This window comes from Scleropages formosus, chromosome 8 (genome assembly GCF_900964775.1).
Source record: "Scleropages formosus chromosome 8, fSclFor1.1, whole genome shotgun sequence".
Lineage (NCBI taxonomy): Eukaryota > Metazoa > Chordata > Actinopteri > Osteoglossiformes > Osteoglossidae > Scleropages > Scleropages formosus.
The window spans coordinates 29597898-29610324 of NC_041813.1; positions in this window are offsets into that span (position 1 = coordinate 29597898).

Below are 12427 nucleotides of genomic sequence, written 5' to 3' on the forward strand. Positions count from 1 at the left end.
CCAAAAATGGTATCTTGTTGGCTCACGGTTGCCACACTCCCCAAACCCTGACCAGACCACACCTTTTCCTCGCACCACTAAATGGAAGTTGGAGGAAAGATGCATCCTTCCAAAGGAAAGCTGAGCCACGAGAACACCTAGCATGCTTTGGCAGGTGCATTGTTTCTTTCTTCTTTCGAAACGGAACATGTGAGGAATCCCTGTAGGTGAGTTTGATACGAAGGGGACACTTCAAGCTGTTTGTGTTCACTTGACCTGGTCATTGATGGACTTGGTGGACATTTTTCTTCTACAAAGCAGCTCTCACCGGGGAACTCGCGGTCTGAGGTTTTGTATGTATGGATATTTGCGAGTGTCAGAATGATTTCTTCAGCCGTTTATCTCCTTGCAATTTTTCCACACATTAAGACAAGCTCCTCCCAAGGAAGGAAGTGAGTTCTAATGGAGGGGCACTCTGACAATTTAGCACTTTTGTCATTGGACGGATCTCATGTCAGTGCCGGAAATTTCTTTTGTAATTGCGGTTCAGGCATTTGTAAATCTATAGGCTGAATAAGCTGTCATAATCAGTCTATGAAGTGTTTTGAATAACATTCCACCAAGTGCCACATGATGCACAGATTAGGTTTTTTTTAAAATATATATATATATATGTATATATTTAATATGAAGAACACACCTGTTTCCTGATAATGTTGCACATGCCATTTTTAAATATCTGTTCTTCTACATGGTTCTGCTTGTTTCCTCACTTGTTTCTTCACTGATCCGCTGGTGTAGGTGTGACACACGTCGGCAGGTCACAACTGTCAAATGTCACAAAAACAGGCAAGAAAGAAATGTTTGTGTTTTCAGCTGAAGCATATTGGGAAGGTTAAAAAGTACAAACATTTCAAGACCTGTTTTGAGTGCCTAACTACAGCAATGCATATTTGTTTCAAGTAAAACATGCTGTGGTTAAAAAAAATAAAAAATATTTTTCTACTGTCAACTTCTTTTAAGATTGATAATGTAAAATATAAAAATTGTGCTTTCTTTTACCTTGCTTCTACTGTGATATCAGGATGATGATGATGATGCCAGTTTTCAGGCAGGGTTATATTTGTTTAATCATTATTACTAATATTATTATTGTTATTTTGCCTGCCAAAATTGTATCAAGGGAATAAAATTGTACATGTTGTATTAAAGAACTTTTGTCAAAATCTGCAGTTATTATGTGAAAATATGTTGATTCCTTTTAGAATAGGAAAACTGATATTTAATGATTTGTTTTCGTCTCTTGAGGGGCAGCAACTGAAGTAGTCTTTTCTACCCCAGGTTGTTGTGCTTGGAGCTGTTGGACTGGGTCATCGGAACTCTGTGCCTGGATTGTTTGGGCTGTAGGTATAGCTTGCTCAGATCTCAAAATTCTGTGCAGTTTAAACATGACTGCATAGAAGTAACCCCCTAAGTATTTTCAAAGAAGGAGGCAATCACCCTGCTTACGAGAAATGGCAAATATGAAAATGCGATGCTTAGGCCTCCCTCTTCCCGCTGTGCCTTGTTTACCCCTTCGCAGGGTGAACAATGATGCGAGCTGCCAAGAATCCCATTCCTCCTTTAATGTGGGCTTCCTGTGCGCTGCTAGACCTCGTCCGTGACGAAGCCAGCTTCCTCGGGAGGCCCTGTGCCAGAGGCTGCGCTCGGGCGTATCTGCTTCCCTCAGGAATATCCTGCCGCTTTACACCCGCAATAAGAGGGAGTCGTCCGTCTTCCCTCATTTTCATTTGGGTTTTTCCCCCTTCGAGGAACCTTTTTTATTATTTCTGACTAGTGGCTAACCCCAGCTAACCCCCTGCTCACACCTCGATGTACATTCATGTCCTAAGTGTAGAGGTTCCTTCTCTGTAGTGGCAGAGAGAACTGGGTAATGGGCCACAAGCATCACACTGAAGCACTATGAAGTTTGTTCTACATCACTCCTGCTGCAATCCCACAGGGTTATGGCACATACCTTGAATTGCTCTCGTGAAAATTACTCTGCTGTGAAAGTGGGTACAGTTTAAGTTGCTTAAAGTTGCAAGTCACTTTGGAGGAAAGTGCCAGCTAAATGAGTACATGTAATATGTATACTGATGTAAGGCAGCGGGAAGCTTGGAGGTTAGACCCCTTATGTTCTGCCCTTTTCTTGGCAGTGTTATTTTAGTAAATTTATGGAATTTTTTACCTAGCAATTATGGCATTTTTCATTTATTTCCTTCTCTTCTTACACCACATTTTGTAATGCACCTTTTAACCAGTCTACATTTTACTGACATGAAGAGTTGTAATTTTCTTAACTTTCTAAAATATAGGAAATATCTTTGAATATAACCATGCAGCGATACAACTGTCCCCATGCTGGACTAAGTACACACAATTTACAAAGAACTGTTGTAACAGCTTTTTCAATGGATTTCCATTGGCCAAATTCAGTGTCACCTTATACTAGTTTCCCAAGATGTTTATGTACCATGTGGAGTTGTTCCAAGTGTTTGAAGGAATGAAAATTGGTGCAACAGCCCGGTGTGGTTTCAGGTGTGGGAAGTGCTTTCGTTATCTTACGGTAAATATTTGCCCTATTTTAGCTTTTGGGCAGAGACTACTTTATCAACACTGGAAAATACAGTGGGCTCCTACCCATTGGTCTTGCAGACTCTGGACTTTTGGCACAACTACCCGTTTCCATAATTAGGTTCGTTCGTTGCTAGACTAACCTTGCTTAACCTTCATGCCTACCAATAAGAAGTGATCTGTTGAATTTGAATTTTTGAATGTATTGCAACGTGACGTGGCGTATCTGATTTCGGGAGTGGCCGGGCCAGAGGCTGACATCAAGTTTGCAGCAGGTGTAGCTCAAATGTATGTCTGTATGGTGTCTTTTTCAGAAATCTGCAAAGTAAAAACGAGTCTCAAATTAAGTTTCAGCTGATGATAAATGGCCATGTTTCCTTCAACAAGCCCTCATCTAGATGCCACTCTCAGAGAGATGGGCACATAGGATATAACTTGTAATGCTCTATATTTCAGCTCTTTTATTTATTTAGCTGATGTTTTTTTCTGAAGGAACTTGTAGATTTAAGCTACAATGCATAATTTTCCTGTTGATAGAACTGGATCATTTTGACTTGAGCAATTCAAGGTATGTGCCATTCTCTGTTATACTTACATTTATTTTGCAAAAGTCCACATTCATTCAACTGAGGCTTTTCTCCGAAGCGACTTACAGTGTTAAGGTTATGATTATTGACCCATTTACACGGGGATAATTTTACTGGAGCAAGTCAGGCTAAGTACCTTGCTTAAGAGTACAACGACCAAAGATGGAGACTGAACCTGTGATCTTTGGATCAAACGGCAGTCATACTAACTACTACGCTACCGGCTGCCTGCTTCAGCAGAAGGTAGTATTTGAACCTGTGTCCTTAAAGCACAAGTATTTGCACCTTCTGAGAATGAAAGGCAAGGATGCCCCAGCTGGACCCCCTTGATGACAAGTGCCGTATTGTCAGCACATTAAAACAAATTGTGTTCACACGATCACCCAGGTGGTGGAGAAGAGAAATGGAAAACATCTACAGGTGTGATATAGCATGCATGTTCGGTATGAGCTGTATTTGGCGCATAAAGCTGAATAGCATCTGAAGTAGCTGGATCGCATGCCAACAGCTTTTTGCATTGTTAGCAGGCTGTTGTAATGAAAACAAGCGCTGTACAATGAGACGCTGACGACTTGGAACAAGGCGTACGAGCCAAAGAACTGTCTAGAAAGCGAAGGCGCGTCTGATGAAGAGGACGAGAAAGTGTGTGCAGTGGCAGACAAAGGGCATGACAACGTTATGTTTGGCATTTGACTTTTTTCCTCCACGTCATCACCCAAAGTCATCTTCCTGCTTTAAGCAATCACAGTGGTCTTCTCAAGACCGTACGGACCTGGTCACGTTAGAGACTAGTCGATAAAGTGCAATGTCTTCTTCCAAAAAACGGATGATCAGTTATTGATGCAGGATGAATGCCTGGAGGAGCAGATAATGTGTTAATGTAAAGCACCCCGGAGTCTTTCTGCTACTCCAATTTAATTGAGCCCGGTGTCCCGTTATAGAGCGGGTGAGCTGTGGGCTGCGGGAACCTCCGTATGTGTGAGAAAGGAGGAGGACAAGAGGACTTTGTGGGGCCGGATGTCACAGCCAGGCAACTGTCCGCTGACCGCTCGCAACACCTGGTGCTGCTTGTTAGGTGGCCCGGCGGTGCAGGAAGCGTAGGAAATTAACTTCCGAGCAATGGATGTGGTCTGTTGGGTCTTCCTTCATCACGTTTTTGGCAAAGAGCGGCATACACGTGTGGCAAGCGCCCAAGGAACTCTCTGCCCCCGATTCCCTGCTTCGATAATGAAGTGTAATGGTGCGGGCCATCGTTTCCTGGTTTGAGCGCTCATTCCATTCCATTGCTCATCTCTTGTGTCCCTCCCTAATGATTCAAAGCCCATTCCCAAACAGAGCTTGTTGACGCTGTCTGGCAAGATGCCTTCAGCTGTGTTTTCTGCCTTCATCGAACCGACGTGAACTGGAAGGAGTCGCTGTCAGAGCATTCTGTCACTGGCTCTTTTACACACCTGACGCTCGCAGGTCCTTATGTGAACAAGGAGTAAAAATAGTTAATCTGCTTTCGGAAAAAAGCATTTCCTCACACTGCTCCGTGCGTGTCCTTGAACGCCTTCTTGTAACGTACATGATTTAAGTGTTCCCGGTGAACAGTGATCACATTACAGGTAATATAGACAGGCGGTGCTCTGAGGTCACTCGTTCTTCACTGTACTGAAACAATTCCCACAGTATTAAGTATTAAGCTCTTTTATGAATGTTTTCTGTTCGCGGTAATCCCTCATCTCGGCTTATCACCAGTGTTGATTTAAACAAACTCGTCGTGTTTGTTACCATGACTGCTGCTGTATTATTGTGCTTCGAGTCTGCAGCTTTTCCAAAGTCGCACCCATGTGATTCGGGTACAGCACACGGGGCGGGTACTCCTTGCACCTGTTTTTATTTACGTATGATTTTTTTTACCTCTATTTTTCCAACTAATGCACAATAACACCCAGCCCTCGTATGGAGAATGCACTGAAACATACAAGCGTTCCCGATATAATTTCAAAGGGAAGCTATCGATCCCATGTTTTTATGGAAGGGCGAATTTCGTGGAGGCAGCGCTAGAGCAGAACACCGGTTGCTTCCGGAACCGCCCCACTGGAGACGTGGCTAAGGAAAAGATTTATTTTGGAAATGATGCCGAGGAACATCACGTGCGCATGTTGGCGCGTCTGGGAGCCCTGCCACCCCTTCCTTCCCCACAGCAGCCCACGACAGAGCTCCGAGTCGCTTCCACGGTCTGCGACCCTCCCAACCCAAAAAACAGCAGGAAAGGCCTGTTTCTTTTTCCCAACGAGCCCATTTAGGACTGGAAACGAACTCTTTTTAAAAGCACAACCCTTTGTGGAAGTGGACCAGGCACAAGTTGCGCAACGCTGCCAAACGTCAAGAGGAGAACGGTTTCCTGTAAGTACGAAGTACGGTGAAGCTCTGGGGCAGCTGGAGGCACAGCGCTTGTTCTCACAGATACCCGTTGAGTTCAAACCCCAACTCTTTCAACTAGCGAAAGAACTCCCACGCGATCAGCCTGAACAACAGAGTTATTCCTGATCATCGAAGCTCCCGCTGTTTTGCGTCCTGCATCTCTGCATCACATCCAAGTCCCCGAGCGCTTAGGGCAAGAGAGACAGGTTTTCAACTGGATGCTGCTCTTGTACTACGCACCACTAATAAGAGGCAGTAGGTAGCAGAACATAGAGGATAAACACTTCTAACCACAAAGGAGCTGGTTTTGAGTCTCAGGTGAAGCTCCCATGCAGTTTCCATGAGCAATGTGTGCAATACTTGAGTAAAAATACCATGCTTTATGAATTCAAGTGTCAACTACAAAGCTGTCCTTGGGGAAAGTGTAAAAAACAAATATGCTGGTGAAGTGATTATGTCATTAACATTCTGGAGTAAACAGAACAAATCTACAGCAAACAGGATAAGATCGCTCTTAAAAACATTCAAACAATGCCCTTGGGTTCCCCCCCGCAGCCACCGAGTTTCGGTCTGGGGAGGAGCCATTAATTTCACGATTGCGTGGCGCTAAGGCAACTAATTCAGCATTTTTTGGGGACTAATTGTTGGTCTCCCGTGATCTTGTCGACGGCAAAATGATTTTTGATTTGGCCAGCAGCTCGTGTCCATGCAGGATGTGTGTGCTGCGTAAGGTGAACCAGTTGGGCAGGATTACAGTGGTTCACGCAGTGTGTGGCTCAGCTTTGCCTTGTGGGTAAAAGGGTGTAAAATGACAAAATGATCGCTATGTACAGTATGTAACTCACAAATTTAATTTTTGTATGTAGAAGCTCAGTCGGTTGAATAAAGTGAGCAATTTATTGATGTGGTTTGACCGAAGAGGGACCAGGAGGTAGGGTATTGGTGGGAGCTGCTGCCTTGGGACCCAAAGGTCACAGGTTCAAATCTTACTTCCAGCTGTTCTACTCTTGAGCAAGGTTATTTACCCTAAAAGTCACTCCAGTAAAATTGCTCAGCTGTATAAATGGATAAATAATTGCAAGAGAATGTTGACTTTTATTCAAGCTTCAAAGACAGCTTCTTTATTTTGCAGGCTGTGATATAAAATCGCCAAGCTCTTCACTCTATGTTCACATTAAAATGATATGCGCCTTGCAATGGACTGGCATCCTGTCCAGGCTGTACCCTACCTCGCTCCCTATGTAGCTGGGATAGGCCTCCAGCCCCCATGACCCTGCACTGTACAAGCATCACTGGCAGTAGATGGACGGATGGGTGAAATGACATGTGTGATGTGCCAGTTTTAGACACCATTTCTGCATTGTTCGACCCAAATATGATCCGATGCTCCAAAAAACACAACTGCTCCTGCGTCCACAAAATGCCACTGTAATTTCGGGGTGTGCAATGAGCAGTGTTACAGTAAATGTATCAGAACAGCATTCTTTGCACTTGTATAATGTGTCAAAGTCACGCATTGACGTTTTTACAAATATGCCCGTGAATCATGAAAATTGGAATTCCAGCACATCATTAAACGTACCACTGTTTACAGAGCAGTCTAATGACATCATATCTGCATGCGTCTACACATTTATAAGGGTGGGAATTTTGGTTGAATGATTGAGGCCAAGGGTTCATCAAGGGTGCTCCCTTTGGACCTCAGAGCTGCAAACTTCAGGGTACGAGCCAGTGCTGTTACCCCTCTGCCACCCTTCGCACTTCGCTGTGCGGAGAGAAAAATACCCTGTAAAATCCGTTTTCACAAAACCTAAACATTAGTGTGTCCCGGGTAGGAAAACAAGCCGAAAATACCTCTGCCAATAAAATCCAAAGCACAAAACAGTGAAATTAAATGAGAAATATAACCCTCCCTTAGACAACAACACATTTCCTATGTAATTCATAAGGGAAAAAGGCTTTTTATTTATACCATGCACAGTGCACACATTTTCTAATAATAACTGTGTTTTGCAAGCCGCACAACTATGGCAGAATTTCAAAGTCAATCCGTTAAAAGAAATGACTGTAAACAAATATAAATGCACCTTATTTTGTCTTTTATGTTCGGATGCCACTCCTAACCACGGGTAATTTGTTTCTTATGGGGCACATTCTTCACTAAATGTTTTGGAGAACAGATCTGTTTATTCCTTGCCCCAGATTCCTCGACCGAACAACAAACGCATTCTGGGCCAGGAGCGGCGCGAGTTTCGGACGCTGGCCCGGTTCTGCGACGACTTTTTGCCAGCGAATACTTCCCACGCACATCCACAGCTCGAGACCCAGCTGGCAGGACAACTGCTAGCCTCCGAAGAAAGGAAAAATAATAATAATAACAACAACAGCAAAAAAAACCCCAAAACAAATCCAAATAATGTCCATACCAACAAATGGTAGCTACTCCATTCTTGACCTGTTTCGCATCTATTCCAGTTCAGCAAGAAGAAAAAACAAAGAGCCTCTCATCACAGTGGTGTCTAACAACCCTTCCCAAGGGGTCGTGGGGTTAATTCGAGGAAACACCGATGAAGGGAGGTGGCCTGAGCAACACCCAGTGCTTCCAGGACAGGCTCCCGACCACTTTGGACGAGTGCTTTATTGATAATGGATTGATGGTTGGACTTCGTTACACTACTCACACACACACACACAGTAGCTGAAACCACTTGTCCAAGTGAGGTTGCGGCAAACTGGAGCCTAACCCGGCAACACAGGGCGCAAGGCTGAAGGGGGGGGGGGACACACCCAGGACGGGACGCCAGTCCGCCGCAAGGTACCCAAGCGGGACACAAACCCCAGACCCACCAGAAAGTAGGACCCTGCCAAACCTGCTACACTATTGCACCCTCCTGCTTTATTACACCGCTTTTTTTTTTCTCCAGATTTCACCATTTTCATGGGTACCGCAAAGTAGGGTCCTTTCTTGAATTTAACCTACACCCTTTTAGTTAAGGGTCCAAACAGTGTTTAAATGCTGGTCAAGAACGGTTGGGTCTTGCGTTGGGTAGGTTCTATAAATTCCTCGGCAAATAAAAGGTGAATAATCGTAACTGCAGCATGTCCATAGATCCCATCTTCTCATCCTCTCCTTCTTCAGGGAAGTATTTCGCGAACCATCGCCGTCGTCGCCTTCGGTAAGTAAATTACCGCAGCAGGGGTCACGCGAAGCCGGTGGTGGACTCCTGGCACCGAGGCAGAAGCGGAGAGGACTGGCCCGGGGTTCGAGGAATTGTGTGGCCTGAGCTCAGCTGGAGCAGCTTGCTGTAGATGAGTACATGGTTTGGGTGCATAGAAAAGAACTTGTTGCACAGCTGGTAGCATAGTGCTTAGAGCCACTGCTTTTGAACCAAAAGGTTGCAGGCTTGAGCCCCACCTCTGGCTCTAGTACCTTGGATCAAGATGCTTAACCTGAATTGCTCCGGTAAAAATCAGCCAGCTGTATAAATGTGTAAATAATTGTGAGCTGCTTTGGAGAAAAGTGTCAAATAAATGTATCTGGGACTCACTCCATTACATCCAGACACAGCTGAGTTGACTGCTATTTAGAAATATTGAACTTATTCCCCTTTGCCTGCCCCATCTGTAATGGTCACTGCAATAACGCATCAGCAGTGTGATCAGTGAATCATACCGGTAAACTGGGCATCTCAGTGACAACTTTCATATTACAGCGCTGTTATGCAACATCCGGTCGTCCAAATGCTCGCTTTTCGGCATACGGGCTTGTTTTATAATACAGGGAGCGGCTAACGCTGTTAAGAAGCGGTCATGCCTGTTTATATGCGCGGGAACAGAGCTGCGTCTGGAATCCTTGTGCGGCGTGCGAGATGAGAAAAATCGTGCCGTTTCAAAGCGTTCCCGCCGCCATCCGCACCCTTGGCTGCGTGTCTTATGTAACCGACTGAAGCGGGAATACCTGGAAAGCGATGCTCTCGCCGCTGACGGTTTGAGGCGTTGCGTGCAGCTCCTCTAATTTCGCTCAGCCACGGAGAGAAAAGGTGGAACGCGTGGATTTCTGAAATCGCCTCACTTTTGTACCCGTGTAGTAATTTGTCCGACACACGACATGCGGCATCGGTACGGGAAGAATGGAAAAGGCTCGGGGACGACATTCCTAAGAGCACGTTAGGCCGCACAAGCACAAGCAAACTTTAAAAAAGACAATCAAAGCTCTTTTGCACGAAGGGCTAAATGGGCCTTTTGATACGGACGTCAAATACTTCTGGGTTCCGGGTTCAGAACCGCTGAACCGCACACTCTGAGATTATAGTCGTAAGAGAAACAAGAGGTGTTTTATTTTATTTTATACTGAGTATTTTCAAAACAAAACAAACGTGGAAGTAACTGCAGCTAAGTTTCTTTTATTGATCAATGGCAAATGTGGTTAGAGTTCTGGACTTTCTATCCCAAAGGTCGCAGGTTCGATCCCCAGCTCTAGTGTACTTGAGCAAGGTACTTACCTTAAAATTGCTCCGGTAAATTTACCCATCTGTATAAATTGGTCAATAACTGTAAGCTTGTAACTGTAGTAATTGTAACCTTAACGTTGTACGTTGCTTTGGAGAAAAGTGTCCGGCAAAATGTGATATATTGGACTGATTTTGTTTGAAAAATAGACAAAATATCTTGTTTAATTAAGTACAACAGCAAATCTACCGCTCTTCACAATACATCAGGTTAATGCTGGGTTTCGAACCACTGAGCTGCACAGTCTGACACTGTATTCATAAGAGATGCAGAGTCCCAAGCTTTGTTATTTTCCTCATTGCTCGATTAAAGCTGAAAATCAACGTAAAAGTAACTGCAGCTTTAACTTATGGACCGACGTAAGACGTTCGTGTGCAGCACGTCCGCAAAGGGTATAAATGTAGAGGGCCACGGTGGCCCAACGTGTAGCGCTGCTGTCTCAGCTGTCACAGTGCCTGGGTGGTGTGAATTGACATGGGTTTGATTCCTGCTCAGTGTATATGGAGTTTGCATGTTCTCCCTGTGTCTGCATGGGTGTTCTCTGGGTCCTCTGGTTTCCTCCCACAGTCCAAAGACATGCTGTTCAGGTTCACCCATAGTGTGACAGAGAGAGAGAGAGAGTGTGTGTGTTTCACTGATGTATGGATGAGTGACCCAGTGTGAGTAGTGTATCTAGCAGTGTAAATCACTGCGGTGAATAAGGTGTGTGAGCTCATTAACACTACATAGAGTTCATTCATTGAAAGCCGCTTGGGAGAAAAGCATTTGCTAAATAAATAAATGTAATGAATTTGGGTCAATCGGACTTTAATGTAAAAAAAGGGAAAAAGGAACATTATAATTATGTTTCTGTGGACGGAGCAGCGCGCGCAACGGCCGTCACGAGGCGGGGGAACGAAATGTCACAGCCAGGGGTCTGCGCTGAGTTCGCGGCCCTGCGGAGGAGCAGCGAACATCGTGTTCCTTTCCCATCGCGATCACGACTATTTTTAAGCACTTTCCCACGTCGGTGTCACGGCCATGCGGTCCGAGGACGACTGGTAGCGGAAGAGCGCTGAGAAACTGGAACCAGGAATCCTGGAACCCGCGGAGTAAATCAAAGTCAAGTGGTCGCGAACGAGGGCAGAAGAACCTCCCACGGGACGGGCAGCACAGCGCTTCTTCTTCTTCATCACACCGTCATAATAATAATAATAATAATAATAATAATCATAACAATAATCACCATCGTCATACCGTTCGAGTTGTTTGCAGTCATAACAAGTTCGTTACCATAATATTGCCCTGTTATGCAACAGGTCTAACTGGTGGATTCCACCGAAAGGCTGATGAATTAAAACAAAGACGCCGCCGCACGTGTTCTTAAATAATAGGAAAGCTGAGTCGGGTAACACTTGCATAACTCTTGGAGCAGTTTTGCAGGCAGTTAGTAAGTCAAGTGGGCCTCAGCTGATTTGTTTTTCATTCGTAGCTCGAAAGGAAGGAGCACTTTGCATGAGAGCCACAGGCGTCGCGGAGATTTATTTGAAAGCGGAACAGAGTCTGCGGAGCATCTGGGGAAACCGTGCGGGGGTTTTGCTTTCGTGAGCGTTTCGGAAACAACGCAACGCGACAGCGCCGCCGTGTGGACGTCGGGGCGCGTTGCAGAGCCAAAACCATGATCGATTTCCCGATTGATTGAGGCACTGAGTCATTCATTCTTTGACTGATCGTCATCGTTTATCGGACTGTAGAAAGAGGCGCGTCAAATTCAGCGGGCTTGACTGCGCATGCGCAACCCACCCCGTTAAAAAAAAATGAATAATGCGGAGAGGTGCTGTGAGGAATTACCTGAAGAGAAATTTGAGTTTCAGTGTAATTTTATTTCACAATTCTAAGACGTAATGTGCACGTATTGCGTGTCGTTGTAACTTCTACTCCGAAACTTGCTTGTAGTGATAACGTTTCCCACACAGAAATCATCAGTCAGTGTGTGTCAACTTGACAGAGAAAAAAAGCCAAGCCAAGGTGAGTAAAAAACACACACACAAACGAGCGAAGTGGTGAAATACGGTTCTTAAACGTTTTCTGGGAGATGGCCCACACTTGCTTTCTTCGAATATACGAGAAAACGCTCGAATAAATTATGATAAACGTTAACTGAAAGTCAAAGTGCTTCGCGGTTCAGTCGCGCGTTTTGGCGCGAGGCTCCTTCTTCAGCAGCAGGCGGCTTATGGTGGAGCAAAAAAGTACCCAGAAATACCATAAATATCTGGATCATGGGCAAACTAAAAAAGTGTGCCAGCCCTGAAGCTGAAAATGTTTAATGTGTCTGGGTTCCAAAATTG